Source organism: Passer domesticus, chromosome 11 (assembly GCF_036417665.1).
Source record: "Passer domesticus isolate bPasDom1 chromosome 11, bPasDom1.hap1, whole genome shotgun sequence".
NCBI lineage: Eukaryota > Metazoa > Chordata > Aves > Passeriformes > Passeridae > Passer > Passer domesticus.
In genome coordinates, this window is record NC_087484.1 from 12,177,175 (window position 1) to 12,177,584 (window position 410).

Here is a 410-nt window from a genome sequence, read left to right on the forward strand (position 1 = left end):
ACACTTCTTGGCTTGCCAGTCTCTGTTCTATCTGTGAGAGGAGCTAATCCTTTTTACCAGGCAGCTGTAGCCCTTGGATTAGTTACATGAAGAGTGCTGAGGCAATGAATAATGCACAGCACTGCTCTAAACTAACTCCTTCGAGGGAAACCACACAAAATACAAACAGTGACGGTGCCTGTGTTTACAGAGAGGCCTCTCTAACTGCCTTGTGCTGAGGAAATGGGCCATGCTGCCCATTCTGCTCCAGGCAGTTCTCACTGAGCCTTCACAGTCCTACTATCTGCTGAAACATCATCAATTGTTATTATTAAACCACCTCCTTAATTACTGAACCTAATTAAATCACAACCTCAGATTCAAAAGAGGTGGGAAAACAAATGTAGAAATGAGCACTGGAGCCAGAGACA